The sequence below is a fragment of the Oryctolagus cuniculus genome, chromosome 1 (genome assembly GCF_051225735.1).
Source record: "Oryctolagus cuniculus isolate XC-2025 breed Fujian yellow rabbit chromosome 1, ASM5122573v1, whole genome shotgun sequence".
NCBI classification, from domain to species: domain Eukaryota; kingdom Metazoa; phylum Chordata; class Mammalia; order Lagomorpha; family Leporidae; genus Oryctolagus; species Oryctolagus cuniculus.
The window spans coordinates 60041226-60060164 of record NC_142867.1 but is presented as its reverse complement, the minus strand read 5'-3'; the positions used below and the strand labels follow the sequence as shown (position 1 = coordinate 60060164).

The 18939-nt window shown below is 41.7% G+C and overlaps 1 pseudogene; it reads left to right on the top strand.

Moving 5' to 3' along the window:
- Positions 1 to 17666: 17666 nt before the first annotated feature.
- On the top strand, positions 17667 to 18439 carry LOC149128417 (microtubule-associated protein RP/EB family member 1 pseudogene; annotated as a pseudogene).
- Positions 18440 to 18939: the final 500 nt, after the last annotated feature.

Genomic DNA, 18939 nt, shown 5'->3' with positions numbered 1-18939 from the left:
GCTATACTATGACTCTAGATGAAGTGGACCATCTGCTTTTGAAGGATCCTTAGATGCTATGATGGTTGTGGCCAGAGAGCTCTGTTTGTCTCAGTGTTAAGGGTGTGCCAAGGATGACTCACCCAGGTTGTTGTCTTTCTCTCGATAGCTCACTCGCTCTCTCTTTCTCTCTTTTTTTTTCTTTTGACTCAGTTGGGAAGTAATTCCGCACAGCTGAGTGGAATGAGGGTAGTCAATGTATAAAATCTGGCCCCTGTGGGTATTCGTCTACTCTACCCCAAGGATCACACAAAGGGTCTATGCAGCCCTCAGTGTGGTCTCAAATTTCTTTGCAGTTTCCCACTGGGTTGCCAAGGTTACCAAGTTTGTGTACTCCATGAGTTCTCTTGCCCACCTCAGATTTTCAGAGTCTCAGTTCATTATCTCCACACCTTCACTAGGTCCTAACCTCCTGTTATTTCTCCCAACCAGAGTCAGGTTTTTCTGCTTGGCTGATGGCAGGCACTGCTTTACGTATGTCCAAAATGGCGCCTGCTCTTTGTCTTTCTCGGCTTTGTAAGGTGAGTGGAGAGAGAGGCTAGTGTCCATGCCGGTTCCCCTTATTTATTCATTTTTTTCTCTCCTCCAGTCAGCCTGGTGAACTTTCCCCAGCGGGGCTTCAAGCCTCGTTTCCTTGAGGCTCTTTCTGCTATTTCCCCGCTGATGTCTTGGGTTACCAAGGTTTTTGTCTCACCTTCCCTTCCAGCGCTGGCGTGCAGACTCTGCAGCTGGGCTTCTGAGCCGTGGGTGCCCTTGCTCTTCCCGTAGGTCCTCCGTGTCACATGCACTAGATCCAGAAGAGTTTCCTCTGCAATTTTTTTCCCGAGCCTTTTCCTGAGACTGCAGTAACTCCACTTTTATTAAACTATCTTTTCCCGGACTATCAGTGCACACTCTCACTAGTCCACCATCTTGGTTCCACCCCATTTTTAATTAACTTTAAATAAAAAGACCAACTCTATACTAAGTAAAGGTTTCAACAGTTTGCCCTCGACACACACAACATAAAAAGTACTGTTTGAAGACAAGTTTTACAGTTAATTCTCATAGTACAACTCACAAAGGACAGAGGTCTTACATGGGGAGTAAGTGCAGAGTGACTTCTGTTGTTGGATTAACAATTAACACTCTTGTTTATGACATCAGTGATCACCCAAGGCTTTTGACATGAGCTGCCAAGACTGCGGAAGCCTTTTGTGACCCCAAACTCTGTCGGTATTTAGACAAGGCCATAAGCAAAGTGGAAGTTCTCTCCTCCCTTCAGAGAAAAGTACATCCTAAGCTTTCATTTTTAGGCTCTCTTATTTCCTTGTTTTATTGCCTATTTGCCTGTTTAATGGGAATCCCATGTTAAAACTATAATTTTTTAAAAAAATTTTATTTTATTTGTTTCAAAGATGGAGCTACAGAGTGGTAGAGACAGAGAGGTCTTCCATGTGCTGGTTCACTCCCCAGATGGCTGCAACAGCCAGAGCTATGCTGATCCAAAGCCAGGAGTCAGGAGCTTCTTCTGGGTCTCCCAAGTGGGTACAGGGGCCAAGGACTTGGGCCATCCTCCACTGCCTTCCCAGACCACAGCAGAGAGTTGGATCGGGAAGTGCTGTTATGCCAGTGCTTCAGGCCAGGGTGTTAACTCACTGCGCCACAGTGCCAGCCCCTAAAACTATAATTTTTTTGAGATCCAGTATGAATTTTTCTTAATTAGTGCATTTTAACAAAGGTCAAAGTTAAATTAAAACTTATGTTGTAGAGGCCCCAAACAATCAATGCCCTTTATATCCTTTTGTTATATAAACACTGTAGTGATTAACACATGGAATTTGAATTTCCAATTGAGTCAAATTATGGAAAATATATCATATCACAATTTATCTATTTGCATATAATTATATAGCAATTAGATATGTTATTTAATTAATTACCTTTATTCTCATGTGTATCTAGAGTTTTGTTAATGAATCAATAAGTAATCTTGAGCTAGCATTATTTTTGTTGGATGTGTTTTCTCTCTCTCTCTCATAATTGGGTTATTTAAACAGCATGAATTTTAAAAAAATATTTATTTATTTGAAAGTGAGAGTTACGGTTGGCTGGCGCTGTTGCACAGTGGATTAAAGCCCTGTCCTGGGGTGATGGCATCCCATATGCGTGCTGGTTCTAGTCCTGGCTGCTCCTCTTCCAATCCAGCTCTCTGTTATGGCCTGGGAAAGCAGTAGATGATGGCCCAAGTCCTTGAGCCCCTGCTCCCACGTGGGAGACCCGAAGGAAATCCCTGGCTCCTGGCTTCAGATCGGCACAGCTCCAAACATTGCAGCCATCTGGGGAGTGAACCAGTGGATGGAAGACTTTTCTCTCTGTCTCTAACTCTCTCTGTAACTCTTTCAAGTAAATAAAATAAATCTTAAAAAAAAAGAGAAAGAGTTACAGAGAAAGTGGGAGAGACAGTGAGAGAGGTCTTCTATCCTCTGGTTCACTCCCCAGATGGTGGAAGCCAGGAGCTGGGTGCTTCATCCTGGTCTCCACATGTGGTGTAGGGCCCAAGTACTTGGACCATATTCCACTGCTTTTCTTAGGCTATTAGTAGGGAGCTGGACTGGAACTTGAGCAGCCAGGACACAAACCAATGACCATATCGGATGCTGGCTTTGCAGTCCTCTGCTTTATTACTATACCACAACACTGACCCCACTAGAGTTGATTTTTAAAAGACTTTATTACCAAAAAAAAAAAAAAAGACTTTATTACCTTGTTGTGCAATTACCTCCTTCTTATTTTTCTTTTTTTAAGCAATGTGGTTATGTAGGTGGTAGTTGTTTTGTCTCTTTAGAGAGATTCATATTTACTTTACAGTGAATGTTAAAGTTCAATGGAAACCTTGTTAGGTTTTTGGACATAATTGCATTAAGTTTAAAATTAATATTGGGGGCCAGCGCCGCGGCTCAATAGGCTAATCCTCCACCTAGTGGCGCTGGCACACCAGGTTCTAGTCCCGGTCGGGGCACCAGATTCTTTCCTGGTTGCCCTTCTTCCAGGCCAGCTCTCTGCTGTGGCCAGGGAAGGCAGTGGAGGATGGCCCAAGTGCCTGGGCCCTGCAGCCAATGGGAGACCAGGAGAAGCACCTGGCTCCTGCCTTCATATTAGCGCGGTGCACCGGCCGCAGCGCGCCAGCCGTGGCGGCCATTGGAGGGTGAACCAACAGCAAAAGGAAGACCTTTCTCTCTGTCTCTCTCTCTCGTTGTCCACTCTGCCTGTCAAAAAAAAATAATATTGGGGATATTATCCTCTTTTTGTTCCTGAAATATGAATATGGTTTTTCTGACTATTAATTATGGGTTTCTTTATGTGTTTCAATGAAGTTGAATAATTTTCTTTGGTAAAGATCTTCCATGTCTTTAACATTCTTACTCAAAGATTCTTTATTATTTTGTTGCTCTAGTGAATGGCATAGATGTAATACTACATTTTTGTATGAGTTCTTGCAAGCATCCAGAAACTTTCAGTTTTCTGAATTTAACTTTTATCCAGATAAGAAATAATATTGTAGAGACATTAGCCATTTAAAATGATGCACACAATGTTCAGGTTGTTTTCAATGAAAATATGCAAAAATTCAAAGAATCATAGAGAGAGAAAGCACTGAACTCCTAGCTAACTGAGTCTTGCTTTTGCTTTCACTGAGAAGCAAGGCAGCTTTTAGACACATTTTCCCCTGAACAAGCTTCCTGGGATCATGAAAAGTATTTGCAAATTCTTGAAAAACTGTGACTTTACATATGGAGTATTTGTGGCAGGTCATCTGACAATATCACCCTGTTAGCATGTCCTCTTTAGTTGGGCCAGCTCTGCCCTGTTTCCATGAGGATTTTCTGCTCACAAACTTACTGAATTTTTCTTCTATTAAAATTTTATTGTCATTTTTCTTCAGTTATAATATTTTAGGTGTTACTGGTTGTCTAAGAATGTAATCATATTATCTGCACCTCATTTTATTTCTTGCCTTTTAATTCTTGGTGTGTTAATTTTAAACTTGGTTTATTCTATCATTGGGGCTATAATTCAACATGGACTAGAAGAGTGATATGGGGATGTTTTAATGTACTGAAATGAAAGATCTCTGTTAGTGAGATCCCATTGGAAAGAACGGGTCATCAAAGAAGGAGGTACCTTTCTCTGAAGGGAGGAGAGAACTTCCACTTTGAATATGGCCTTGTCTGAATAAGATCGGAGTTGGCGAACTCAAGAAGCTTCCATAGCCTTGACAACTCATGACAAGAGCCTCGGGTGATTACTGACGTCATAAATAAGAGTGTCAATTGTTAAATCTACAACAGGAGTCACTGTGCACTTACTCCCTATGTAGGATCTCTCTCCTTGATGTGTTGTTGAATGTGAATTAATGCTGTAGCTAGTACTCAAACAGTACTTTATACTTGTGTTTCTGTGTGGGTGCAAACTGTTGAAATCTTTACTTAGTATATACTGAATTGATCTTCTTCTGTGTATAAGGATAATTGAAAATGAATGTTGATGTGAATGGGATGGGAGAGGGAGCAGGAGATGGGATGGTTGCATGTAAAGGGTGGTTATGGGAGGAAAAAGCCGCTATAATCCAAAAGTTGTACTTTGGAAATTTATATTTATTAAATAAAAGTTTAAAAAGAAAGAAGAGGTTTAGTGAGGGTCCTCACACTGTGGAGATGAAGGAGTCACTGCTCCCTCTGACAGTTTCAGGGTGCTTCTGGTTAAGCCTTGCAGAGATGTTGGAGCATTTCACCCATGATGTGAAGTGGCCTATGGAGTTAGCACATTAGGGAAAAAACTTGTCCTACTGAATCAGAGCTGGAGGAAGAGACGTTGGGATTCCTCTCTGTTGCCCACAGCTCTTCCTGCTCGCTCTTCTCCTTTTCCTGGAATATTCATCCTGTATGGTAACAATACACTAAGCCCAGTGGATGAAAGCATTGCCTCCCTGGGAAATCTGATGATCCACAAGAAATGGCCTCCCTGTCTCTCACCTGGCAGAATACTCAGTTCCCCTTGCAGCAATGCCAGCCCTTGACAGGGCAAAATCATTTAAGATATATCCCGCAGGAAGTGATGGAGATGGGCAATCTGCCTTTACATATATTTATTTTTTCCATTTCAGATTTATATAATTGCAAAAACAATATTCCCACCCAGAAGGCTGACCCATGTAAAATGGAAAATTTGTTTACTTTCGTTTTCACTACTCATAATCCTGATTGAGTAGATGTGCAATTCCTCAAGAATATCTTATTAACTCCTGAGGAATGATATCTAGCATTAAGAGAGGTCTGTCTGGAGGTGAAGAGCCAAAGTGACTCCATTTTTAAACAATAAAAAAAGTAGCATCCATTTCCCATAGCAGACCCGAGTCCTTGTAAAAGCAGGCATTCAGGCATTCTGCAGATATCAAAGCTTACCAGGGACAACTAGCTCCATAGACCAAGGACAGCACAGTAGAGATTGTTAAACAAAGTAACTCCCTGTACCCAAAGCTCCCGTGCTGTAAGCCCCCGCTGTAACTCCCTGTACCCAAAACTGCCATGCTGTATGTAACTCTTTTTTCCTGCTGATGTAGCCCTTTTTTCCTTTAAAAACTCTCCCAAACAAAGCCCAGGCCTCCCTCCTTCCTCTGCTATGCCGGTTGGTTGAATGGGGTCCCTGTTGCAGCTTGTACTCCCTAATAAACCTTGCTTTTGCAGTTTGGTGTGATCGACTCTCTGGGGGTCTCTGCGGGGATCTAACGATCTGGGCAAAACAGAAGCAGAACACCACATGTAGCCCACTCTGATAACAGGACTCAGATGACAAAGCTGTCCTGAATGTGCATCCTGATTGGCATCCAAACAGTTTTGTCGATTAAACAAGGCTCCTACCTTTTCAAGAATTTGTAACTGTTGGTTTCCAGAAGGAAGCCTCAAAACCTCAAAGTTAAATGAAGTATAAATCTCCCAGTAGGGTGAGAAAGAAATACCTTTGGCATTTCTAGAAAGGTTTTTGAACCTTGAGATCCCAGAGTTCCCAAGAACTGTGAATATGATGTTCATCAGCCAGAGTGCCCCAGGTATTCAGAGAAAATTCCAAAATTTAGAAAGGGGACTCACAATGCCCTTGTCCTTGCTAGTTGAGATTGTACTTAATCCTTTTTAACACAGAGACCATGCTGAAGAAAAACAGAAGTGATGAGATGCAACACCAGGCAGCATTCTTAGACAAAGCTCTTGGGAAAAATCCTACCACCTCTGGATTAGAAAAGATGACGGGGTTAAGAAAGCTGTCTAACAAACGGCAACCTGCTTTGTGCCACAATCAAGTTCTTACTTCAGACTGGAAGGACACTAGAAAAATGGATATTCAATGCCAAAAGGAAAATCAAAAGGGGGAGGGGGCAGAAGCATAGCTACCAAATGTCACAATTGACTGATAGTGACCAAATTTGAACAGAACCCTGAGTATCTTTACATGTGAGACAGAAGCCAATGAAGATTTCGCTGGTGGTGGCCAGCTTGCCTAGGTTATTTTTCACCAGCAGAGTAATGAGTTAGTTCCAAGTGACCAAAGTAGAGATAGTAAAGCAAAGTTAAGAGAGGACAGGCCAGTCAAGGGAGAATGTGGCAGCCTTTCCTCCTGATTTGTGCCTTTTATCTCAAAAGTATGAGGGGCATTGACTGGTAATGTAACTGTGATATTCATGATTGGCATTTGTTATTTACATCTGGGAGTAGTATACCTTTGGCTCTCTTGTGCATGTAGCTGCAAAATAGACTTTTCTGGTTTGGCAGAACATCAATTTTATCTGAATACTTCAACCACAGATTAAAATGCAAAGTGTGTTGTCTTGGGTGGGCCCTGGATGGAGAGCAGGGTCCTTGGTTCCACCCCTGGAAGAGAGTCGTGTGGTTCCTCCACAGTTGTTCATGTCTAATTATCTGCCTGGTTTTCTAATTGTTACTGGAGGCATTTACTCTGTTCTAAATGCTTGACAGCTCTACTACTGTCATGTAAAGGCCTGATAATGACCAAAGTTGAAGGAAGAAAGTATACAAAAGCCTTTTCTCCAACTTCTGGGTCATAAAAATGGAGAAACCTACAATATAATTTCCTATACATTTCTGAGTGCTCAAAGCCCCTTCTGGGATGTGATTTGTTGACTGAATGAAGTTCCCTCTGAAGAGAACTATGGCTTTCAGACCATACTACTAGATTCAAGACCTACTGAAAACAGAGATAGCTAAAGATATTCTCCCACCAATAAAACTGGATGTTTGGGCAACCAGAAAACCCCAAAACAATGACCCTAACTCCATAGAATTGTAAAAGGAAAGGTAGACTGAAAATTAATTAGTACCCTCTAATGAGATAGGCTTCAGAAGAATCAAGCCATTAATAGATATGTTTCTGAAGAATGGGTGTATTTATTCCTTTTAGTTTTTGTTTTTGTTTTTAGTTTTTGTATAATATTCCCATTTTCCCTGTGCAAAAACCAGGAGCAGTGGAGTGCTGGTTTGTACAGGATCTGAAAGCCATTATTCTGATAGTTAAAAGCATTCACTCAGTGGTACCTAATCCTTCTGCATTGCTTGCTACATTTTCTGGAGACTTTTGTTGGTTCATTGAATTAGATTCAGAGGATGCTTCTCATTATATACATTTGAGTCCAGTTTCAAGAACTATTGGCATTTGCATGGACGGACCCAGAGTTCCAAAAGGAACAGCAATATTTTTAGACTGTGCTACCACAACTTCTAAAATGCAACAGTGATTCTGGGCAAGCTTTAGCTAAAGACTGAAGAGAATTAAACTATAGGAATGGATCTTGCTTCCATATGTAGATGATCACTATTAAAAGGAAAAAGACTTGGGGCTGGCGCCATGGCACATTGCCATGCATCCCATATGGGCGCCAGTTCTAGTCCTGGCTTCTCCTCTTCCAACCCATCCCTCTGCTTCCTTTTGGGAACGCAGTAGAAGGTGGTCCAAGTGCTTGGGCCCCTGCACCGCCAATGGAGACCTGGAGGAAGCTCCTGGATTTTGGTTTCAGATGGCGCTGTTGCGGCCAATTGGAGAGTGAACCATCAGATAGAAGACCTCTCTCTCTGTCTCTTCCTCTCACTGCCTGTAGCTCTACCTCTCAAATAAATAAATTAAAAAAACTTTTAAAAATACATTAAAAAAACGAGAGACTTGAAACGAAAATATTATAACTGCTTTATATTTTTTGACAAAGCAAGAAGGTCTCTCAGAAAAAAGCTCAAATTTCCCAGTCCAAGATAAAATGTTTGGGATTCATGTTATTAAAAGAACAAAGAGATTTGGTACTCTGGCAAAATGGGGTTTTTATGAGAGTAGCAATAACCATGACCAGGAGACAAGAGGTACAGTCAGTTTTTTTTTTTTTTTTTTTTTTTTTTTTTTTTTTTTTGCCAGCTTTGGACTTTCTGTAAAACCCTTGTATGAGATTCTTTCAGGGAGAAAAATGAGACTATGATATAGACTACAGAATGTGAAAAAAGATTCCAAAACAAAAGGAAAAGTAATGGTTGTTCCAGCTGTTGGATTTACTGATTTGAGGAAACTAAATTGTGAGATTAAGAATCCTTTCAAAGAGGTTGAAGTGCACATCAAAAATAGCATATTTTTCTAGATAACTAAATAGCTATTGTAAGTGAGCATTCTAAGAGTTCAAAAAAATCCCTCCCACCCACAACCATCCCATCTCCCACTCCCTCTCCCATCTCATTCTTTATCATGATTCATTTTCAATTATCTTTATATACAGAAGATCAACTTAGTATATACTAAGTAAAGATTTCAACAGACTGCACCCACAAAGACACACAAAGTATAGAGCACAGTTTGAGTAGTAGTTTTACCGTTAATTCGTGTAGTACAACACATTAAGGACAGAGGTCCTACAAGGGGAGCAGGTGCACAGTGACTCCTGTTGTTGATTTAACAATTGACACTCTTATTTAGGACATCAGTAATCACCTGAGGGTCTTGTCATGAGCTGCCAAGGCTCATGAGTGCTCCAGCTCCAATCTTATTTAGACAAGGCCATATTCAAAGTGGAAGTTCTCTCCTCCCTTCAGAGAAAAATACTGAATAGGTTTTCTTTTAAAATTGGAGATGTTCATATGCAAAATAGATGTCAGAAATTTCCATCCACTTACTGAAACTCCTGGGCTGGAAGCCCCTGTAAAGTTGTTGAGGTAAAGGTTAGAATCATTTCAATATGAGAAGAAAGAATTTTTATTTTTATGTTTATTTTCTTTTTTGATATAATTTCCTTTACTCTAAAACTTATTATTTATATTTTAAAAATTTATGTAAGGTGAACAAATTTCATGTATTTTTCTCCTAGAAATCTTTTATTTTTATTTAATATAAACTTCATACATGTCATATATACAACTTCAAGAATATAATAATTCTTCCCATGATATGGACCCTCCCACCCATACTTCTACCCCTCTTCTTCCTCCCTTAACTATTCCCATTCTTATTTGTTACTAAGATCTATTTTCAACTAACTTGATACACATATGAATAACTCTATACTAAGTAAGGACTTTAACAAATTGTATGAAAGGAAAAAAAATGTTCCTCAATAGTGAAGACAAAGGCTGTTCAAAGTCATTACATCTTGAAGTGTTAATTTTAATTCTACAGTTTACCTTTTAGGTTCTCTATTAGTTATCACAGATCAGGGAGCACATATGGTGTTTGTTCTTTTGGGACTGGCTTATTTCACTAAGTATGATGTTTTCCAGTTTCATCTATTTTGTTGCAAATGACTGGATTTCATTTTTTTTTTACCACTGTGTAGTATTACATGGTATATATATCCCATACTTTCTTTATCCATCTTCAGTTGTTGGGCATATCTTCAGTTGTTGATTCCATATCTTAGCTTTTGTGACTTCAGCTGCAGTAAACATGGGGGTACAGATAAGTCTTTCATATGCTGATTTTAATTCTCATGCCAGGAGTGGGATGGCTGGGTCATATGGTAGGTCCATATTCAGATTTCTGAGGTATCTCCATACTGTCTTCTACAGTGGCTGTACCAGTTACATTCCCACCAACAGTGGATTAGAGTACCTTTTTCCCCACATCCTTGCCAGCATTTGTTGCTTGTTGATTTCTGTATGAAATGCATTCTAATGGAGGTGAGGCGAAACCTCATTGTGGTTTTGATTTGCATTTCCCTGACAGCTAGTGAGCCTGAGCAGTTTTTCCTGTGTCTGTTGGCCATTTGGATTTCCTCTTTTCAAAAATGCATGTTTAAGTCATTCACCCATTTCTTAATTGTTTTTTTTGTTGTTGTTGAGTTTATTGATCTCTTTATATATTCTAGCTATTAATCCTTTATCAGTTGCATAGTTTTCAAATTCTTTTTTTTTTTTTTTTTGAGGGAAATGGTTAATTGGGGGAAACCTGACAGACTGGAGAGAAGGGGCAAAGAAGGAAAAGAGAGGAGAGCATAAGAGAGAGAGAGTGAGAGCAAGAGAGATCAAGAGACAGAGAGAGAGAGATTGAGAGAGAGAGATAGAGAGATTGAGAGAGAACAAGCTAGAGAACAAGAGAGACACATGTTCAGGAACTGGTATTCTTAAAGCTGCCAGGGTGCAGGCAGGGAATTAGGAGCAGCAAATCTCATTAGGATGGGGTTGAAGCTGGCACCGGTGGTTGGGCCATGGGGTCACCTGGCTTCCAGCTATGGTGCCAGGGGCTAGAGCCTAAATGGAATCCAGAGTGTAGATTGTGCCACAGACAAGACTGAACCATTTCACTATCATTCTACCCTTTCGTTTTTTTATAATGCAAGAGTTGTATGGGATTACATTAGCCCAAAAGTCCAGGAAGGGTAGAGCAATGATAATCTGTCTTTAGAGATACTTCCTGCTGATTTGGAGTGATGGGGTAATCTCTGCTGTCATGGGATGATGTCTCATGCTGTTGTCTCCTGGGTGGGGAACTTAGTATATCCTTGTAGCAGCATTTGGTTGACTGCCTGATTGGTGAAGGCCTTGGTTCATTCCATTATCTCCTCCTGTAAACACTTAAACAGACATGGTAGTATAAAAGACAGGGTGAAAATAGCAACCATTGATTCTGAGAGTGGCATTAACCAAGTAATGAGAGGATTTCATAGAGGAGAGGAAATGAGGGGGGTTTCTGGACCCTTGTGAAGACTGTTTGATGGATGTGGTTTAAAGGTGATCCCAAACAAGACTGGAAGAAAGGACCACTTATCTTTTGCAGATAGAGGGGTTTGTCTGTGGATAAAATCTTGAACAATCATACAACATTAAGTGGGGGAGAGGACCATCAATACATATAGTCAGGAGTAGAGCCATTGGTGTTAGAGTGGAGGCTATGATTACAAAGTAATGAGGCTCCAAGTAGGCTAGTCAGGGTTTAGAACAAAGGACAGAGTCATTATTAGAGGACCTAAGAGAGGTGCTGTCCAAGCCACGAATAAGTTCTCTGATTGAGAAGCAAATAGAAACTGACAGAAGGGGCCTGATAGTAATCTGGTGGGCTTTAAGGCCTTGTCTGTTATGAGGCCCAGACCTATCTATCTCTTCACATGGGGTACATCATAAGGAAGGTGTGAACCTCCTTGGGGAAGGCACCCTGTTGACTTCCATTACCTAGCTGGCCTGGGAGGAGAGCTGGCCAGGAAAAGGCAGGTGGCATCTATCTAACAGGAGGTTTACATTTCTGCCTGCAATGTTACTGACCCTACTTGGCCGTCCCCTCAGCAGCAGTGGTTACTTTGGAAGCTGGGCTGAGTGAAGGGCTTTTCAGCTGAGAGCCAGGAAGATCTGTGGCTCTGACCTAGGCATCCTTCAACTCCAGGGCAGTTCCATTTCTGGTGATCCAATTCTTGACTGGCAAAGTTGCCAGGGCTCTTCATAAACTGTCTTCTGTTGTAGCCCTGGATTTCCACATTGAAAGCCACTACAGTGGAATGGCCTGTTGGGTGTCTTTGAGGGCAGATCACGCAAATAGTTTCTCTCATTCTGTTGGTTGCCTCTTCACTTTGCTGAGTGTTTTTTTTGCCTTGCAGAAACTTCTAAATTTGATGCAATCCCATTTGTCAATTTTGGCTTGGATTGCTTGCACCTTTGGGATCTTTCCCAAGAACGCTTTGCCTATGCCAATGTCTTGCATGGTTTCCCTAATGTTCTCCAATAATTTGGTGGTATTAGGTCATAGATTCAGGTCTTTAATCCATTTTGAGTGGATTTTTGTGTAAGGTGTAAGGCAGGGGTCTTGCTTCATAATTCTGCATGTAAAGATTCAATTTACCCAGCACCATTTGTTGAAGAGACTGTCCTTGCTCCAGGGATTGTTTTTAGCTCATTTGTCAAAGATAAGTTGGTTGTAGATGCATGGATTAATTTCTGGCCTTTCTATTCTGTTCCACTGGTCTATCTATCTGTTTTTATACCAGCACCAAGCTGTTCTGATTATAGCTGCTCTGTAGTATGTCTTGAAATCAGGCATTGTTATGCCTCTGGCTTTGTTTTTGTTGTATAAGATTGCTTTGGCTATTCATGTTCTGTGTTTCCATATGAATTTAACAACTTTTTTTCTATATCTGAGAAGAATATCCTTGATATTTTTATTGGTATTACCTTGAATATATAGATTGCTTTGGTAGTATGGACATTTTGATGATCCTGAGTCTTACAATCCATGAACATGGGAGATTTTTCCATTTTTTTTGTGTCCAGGACCCTGCAACTCAATTCAGGTTTCCTACATACATGGCAGGGATCAAATGCTTGAGCCATCGTCTGCTGCCTCCCAGGGTGTGCATTAGCTCCTCATATTCGTTAACCACTTACTCTGGATTGGCATTAATTTTCATAAATATATTTTCCATCTCAATTATCTAAAATAAGTGCTATCATTTTTATTATTGTTATCATCATCATTCTCATCAACCAAGCTGATGACACCTGATGCAGCTCTGTTGCTTATGAAAATGTGGAAATATTTCGTACAGGTAGGTAAAGATAGTTATTCCCTGGAGGGCATCTCTTGCTGTCCTTGTCACGCTGACTGCAACTGCTTTTGCCACAATCCACATCAAGGATAGGGTTAACTCCAGGCCATGTAGAGAGGCGGCACCTACTCAGACTGGTCAGTGATTCTACTTTTCCATCTTTTTCTTTAAAAGATTTATTTTATTTATTTAAAAGACAGAGTTACAGAGAGAGGTAAAGACAGAGAGAAAGGTCTTCCATCCTCTGGTTCACTCCCCAGATGGCCGCAACGGCTGGAGCAGCCAGAGCTGCACCAATACAAAGCCAGGAGCCAGGAACTTCTTCCAAGTCTCAAACGTGGGTGCAGGGGTCCAAGGACTTGGGCCATCTTCTACTGTTTTCCCAGGCCGTAGCAAAGAGCTGGATCAGAAGAGGAGCAGCTGGCACTAGAACCGGTGTCCATATGGGATGCCAGTGCTTCAAGCTAGGGCATTAACCCGCTGCGCCACACTGCCGGTCCCTGCTTTTCCATCTTTAACCCTGTCCACACCACTTCTGAAGAGCACCGTTTTACAAATGAAGTAAAGCCCAGAATCGGAGAGTTTAAGTGACTTCTCCTGACCATACAACCAGGATTTAACGCAGGAAATCCTAGTTCCCTGTCAGCATTGTTGACCTTTCTCATGTAATTTGAAATCTATGTTGTATGTTGAATATGTTAGCCCAATTAGACTTCTGAAACTTCTTTCCCCCGTATTATAGAAGAGAAAGTTTAGAAAGTAAGAAGGATAACTATGGGAATCCCAGGCCAGACTAAAGTGGATTTTCCAACATACTTGTTGTGGTATCCTGCAGAGGCAGGGGATACCTACTCAAAATTTACTTCAGATGCTGTCTTTTCAATTTTTCTGATAGTATAACAAAATACCTGGGATCAGGTACTTTATAAAAAAGAGATATATTTGGGCTCGTGATTTTGGAGAGTTCAAAGTCCAGGCCTTATGCTGCATGATAACCCAGTGCACGGCATCACATGGTGAGAGGGTGGGTGAGTATGCTGAACAGTCCATGTGGAAGAGGAGCCACAGGGTAAGAGGAAGTCGGAGAGCAAGTCAAGGGAGGCAGACTCACTTGATAACAGTCTGCTGTCAGGGTAGGTAACACATCCAGTCCCTGTCAATGCAAGCCACTCCTGAGACAGGACATAATCCCTTCTGAGGGTAATACCCTCCTACTAGGCCCCAAACTTAAAAGTTCAACCATCTTTTAGTACTGTTTCATTGGGAACCAAGCATTTAGCACCTGAGCCTTTGAGGGACAAGGGTATCTAAACCACAGGAGATGTTAGGACTAATGATAAGATACATTCCTCATGGCGGGCGCGGCGGCTCACTAGGCTAATCCTCCGCTTTGCGGCACCGGCACACCGGGTTCTAGTCCCGGTTGGGGCGCCGGAATCTGTCCCGGTTGTCCCTCTTCCAGGCCAGCTCTCTGCTGTGGCCCAGGAGTGCAGTGGAGGATGGCCCAAGTCCTTGGGCCCTGCATCCCATGGGAGGCCAGGAGAAGCACCTGGCTCCTGCCATCGGATCAGTGTGGTGCGCCGTCCGCGGCGGCCATTGGAGGGTGAACCAACGGCAAAGGAAGACCTTTCTCTCTGTCTCTCTCTCTCTCACTGTCCACTCTGCCTATCAAAAAAACAAACAAACAAACAAAAAAAAACAAAACAAAAAACAAAGATATATTCCTCAAAAGAATACAAAAAGGTTCTTTTTTTTTTTTTTTTAACAGGCAGAGTGGACAGTGAGAGAGAGAGATAGAGAGAAAGGTCTTTTGCTGTTGGTTCACCCTCCAATGGCTGCCACGGCTGGCACGCTGCGGCCGGCGCACTGCGCTGATCCGATGACAGGAGCCAGGTGCTTCTCCTGGTCTCCCATGGGGTGCAGGGCCCAAGGACTTGGGCCATCCTCCACTGCCTTCCCTGGCCACAGCAGAGAGCTGGCCTGGAAGAGGGACAACCGGGACAGAATCCGGCGCTCTGACCGGGACTAGAACCCAGTGTGCCAGCGCTGCTAGGTGGAGGATTAGCCTATTGAGCCGCGGCGCCGGCCTCTTTTTTTTTTTTTTTTTTTTTAAATATTTTATTTATTTATTTGAGAGGTAGAGTTACAGACAGTGAGAGGAAGAGACAGAGAGAGAGGTCTTCCTTCTGTTGGTTCAATCCCCAAATGGCCACAACGGCCAGAGCTGCGCCAATCTGAAGCCAGGTGCCAGGAGCTTCTTCCCAGTCTCCCATGTGGGTGCAGGGCCAAAGAACTTGGGCCATCTTCTACTGCTTTCCCAGGGCATAGCAGAGAGCTGAATTGGAAGAGGGGCAGCCGGGACTAGAACTGGTGCCCATATGGGATGCTGGGGCTGCAGGTGGAGGATTAGCCTACTGAGCCATGGCACCGACCCCCCCCTAAAAAAAAGGTTCTTTCTTAAAACATGTATTTTATTTATTTGAAAGAGTTACAGAGAGAGGGAGAGAGAGAGAGAGAGAGAGGTCTTCCATCTGCTGGTTCACTCCCTAAATGGCTGCAACAGCTAGAGCTGAGCCAATCCGAAGTCAGGAGCCAAGAGCTTCTTCTGGGTCTCCAATGTGGGTTCAGGGGCCCAAAGACTTGGGCTGCTTTCCCAGGTGCATTAGCAGAGAGCTAGATAGGAATTGGAACAGCCATGACTCAAACCGTCATCCATATGGGAGGACTGCATGGCATGCCGGGGCTTTAACTGGCTTCACCACAGCGCCCGCCCCCAAAAAGATTCTTTTATTTTTTCTTAAAGATTTATTTATTTATTTGAAAGGCAGAGTTACAGAGAGGCAGAGAGAGAGAGAGAGAGAGAGAGAGAGAGAGAGGTCCTTCATCTGTTGGTTCACTTCCAAGATGACCACAATGGGTGGAGTTGAGCTGATCTGAAGCCAGGAGCCAGGGTACTTGGTACCCACTGGACTCAGCCACCTTTAGAAGCAACTTCCTGATAGAATAAAAAGTAATTACTGCTGTTCAATAAGATCTATCATCTAGGTTCAAATGCTTGTAATTTTTGTTGGACTGTGCACCCCCACTCTTTGCCTGACATTTGAAGCAGAGCCAAGTCAACATCACTTGAATTTGCATTATAGGAAAATTATAGGTATTTCCCTTTTCTATCCAATTTATGTCTAGTTAGGGTCTTCCTGTGTGTAGGATTGACCATGGGTTACCATGGCCTGAAAAAAGTTTGGATTTGTGCTGTGAAATTTGTGGGATAATTAGATGATTATAAGTTTGGGATAGAATTTACAAATGGGAACCATCTAAGTCTTAGAGTTCAGTGTCCAGGTTGCCTTTCCTCAGGTTATCTCTTCCATGTCTCCCTCCCTGGTCTTTTCTGTGGCTTCTCAGACTAGTTATCTAGAAGAGGGAGGATATGGGGAATATTATAGCCATGCTTTCTTTAAAGGCAATAGATGAAGGGTGCGCTTCTGGAAACTACTTTTTTTTGTTTAAAGATTTATTTATTTATAAAAATTTTATAAATATAAAAGAGAGGGGGAGAGAGAGAGAGAGAAAATATCTTCCATCCTCAAGCACTTGGGTCATCTTCCAGTGCTTTCCTAGGCACATTAGCAAGGAGCTTGATCAGAAGCGGAGTGGCTGAGACTTGAACCGTGCCAATGTGCCAATGTGGGATGCTGCAGCTTTACCCACTATTCCACAGTGCCGGGTCCAGGAAAAATTTTCACTTCCTCTAAAGTCATTCCTTTTTTATCACCACCTTGTCCCATACTTGTTAGACTTTCAGCCCTAGAATGCAGAGATAACTGATACATTCTGTTCTTGCTACAACTTCTTTTCTTCCTCCTGCTTCTTTCCTTTCTGTTTCTCTCATTAGGACACTTCTACCATGGGACACATGATGGCCAGTGAAAATAATTCTCTTTGATAAAGTCTTGAGCAAATCTTTATTGAACATCTATTAAAGTATGTTACCCTGTGCTAACATCACAGTAAATATATGATTAATGAATTTGTCACTGGCTACATTGATTAGCATATAAAAATGTGTATCTACTTTCTATTTTCTTTTCCCCTTTCTTTTTCTGTTTTCTTTTCCCTATTTCCTGCTGTCTTTGAGTTTGAGAAGTTGTAGGGAATTTGAACTTATATCTCTGGCAATCTTGCTTCCATATTATTCTTCCTCTCTCTCTTCTGAAGAATGCTTTCTGGTGAGTTTTCCATATAACCTCTTCAGTCTAACTTATTGAAGGCTTAATAGGTGTAAATACCTGTGAAAAATTAAGGATATATATATAAATAACATATTAATATAATATATATTCTATATATTATATAAAATAATATATATTTAACCTAGATTTGGATTGCATACAGTTAAGAAGGAAAATAGGCATTTATTTATTTAATTTTAAAAAATAGAACATTTTTACTACATAAATGGAACAAATTTCATGTATTTAATATACAGTTTTTGAAACCTAATGAGAGTTTTGAATGAGATGAAGATGGAAATGTTGCCAGGTGCAGGTAGTGGATGTGGTTCCACTGAGAGCTGAAGATGGCAGTGAACATATACTTAACATCAGCCCCAGTGATAACCTCAGTTGATATGACATGCTGGCCTGGATCAATGAGTCCCTGCAGTTGAATCTGATGAAGATTGAGCAGTAGTAATCAGGGGCTGCATATTGTCAGTTTAGGGACATGTTGTTCCCTAGCTCCGTTGCTTTGAAGAAAATGAAATTACAAGCTAAACTAGAACACAAATACATCCATAACTTCCAAATAGTATAAGTAGGTTTTAAGAGAATGTGTGTTGACAGAATAATTCCTGTGGGTAAATTAGCAAAAGGAAAGTTTCAGGACAATTTTGATACAAACTATGATGGAAAAGACTATGATCCTGTAGCTGCCAGACAAAATCAAGAAACTGCTGTGGCTCCCTCCCTTGTTGCTCCAGCTCAGAGTAAACTAAAAAAACTCTCAGCTCTAGTGATACAGCACTAAAGAGGCCCATTTTGGCATCCAACTACTGAAACTCCTAAGGGGTGGTCCAGGGGTGGTGCAGAAGAATGTCAGTGTGGGCAATGGGGGTAATGAATCAGCCAAATTGATGCAGCAGGTCAGTGTACTAAAACTTACCATTCAAAACTTGGAGAAAGAGAGACATTTCTACATTGGAAAGCTAAGGAACATTGAATTGATTTGCCAGGAGAACAAGGGGAAAATCACCCCATTTTATAGAGGATTGTAGACATTCTTTATGCTATAGATGAAGGCTTTGTATTACCTGATGAAGGGGGCCCACAGGAAGAACAAGAAGAGTATTAGCAACCTGGACCAACCGAGCAACATCCAAATTCTTCACTCCAAATCATGTGCTTGACTATTAAATACTCCTTTTTATTATCCTTAGAAGACTCACTGGTTTCTTTTCATAAGCAAAAGGTACCTCATCTTAAGGCTCCTGGCAATATGGTGGAGTAGAGACAGAGCTTACTGCTCTAGTCTAGGAGAAGATAGTTTAAAAAAAGTGGAGAGGGTTCAGGTGCAGTCTCAGGGAAGAGTTAGGGAGAAAATGGCAGAGGAAATTCCACACAAATTAGAGGGACACAGCAGACTCACGTGGAGGGTTTGGATATGCACAAGTCAGGGAGGGCCCCAGCACTGAGAGTTTCCGCACCAGTTTTGGAGAGAGATTAGACCAGACTGCAGCTGCCAAAGCCACTGGTGATAAAGCTACAGGAAAAGCCTGGAGGGAATCTGGCTTGGAGCCCTGTGGGGGATCTTGTACTTGCCAAAGTACAGAAGAAAAAAAGGGAGGGGGCACG